This window comes from Podarcis tiliguerta (assembly GCF_965153285.1).
Source record: "Podarcis tiliguerta genome assembly, chromosome: 2".
Lineage (NCBI taxonomy): Eukaryota > Metazoa > Chordata > Lepidosauria > Squamata > Lacertidae > Podarcis > Podarcis tiliguerta.
This window is the reverse complement of record NC_139535.1, coordinates 33,638,600-33,639,121: the sequence shown is the minus strand read 5'-3', so window position 1 is coordinate 33,639,121 and position 522 is coordinate 33,638,600.

The following is a 522-nucleotide window of genomic DNA, read 5'->3' as shown; positions in this document are numbered from 1 at the left end:
TAAAGCGCTTAGTACAGAAAGCCCTGGACCCATTTGCCTAATTTGGCAGGTTTCATACCTAAGAGTACTTCTATGGAATATGCTCATAAAATAAGGGTAGATTCAAGCAAATCCTTTTTAGCTACCTGAAACTGTAAATGCTTGCAGGGGAAAAACAGCTGCACCTACCCTTTTAAACTTGGCAGGATTCTCTCTCTCTCTCTCTCTCACACACACACACACACACACACACGAAGGCGCTACTGTTCCCAGATTGCAGCAACAATAGATTTGGGTTTAGGTCTTTAAGTCACCTGGTGACAGCATTGAGCATAAAGCTCAATGAGACAAATATAAGACAGGTTTCTGCAGTTGCATCATGACAGCGTGTCCAAATGAGGACATCCAACATTTAAAGCCTGTAAAGGGTAAAAACTGCCCAGTCTTACACATTATGCAGAAAATGAAACACCCTCTTCCACAGGGTCCTCCAGTCACATATCGTTTTCTGTTAAAACTTCAGAAAAGACAGGCACCACAGAA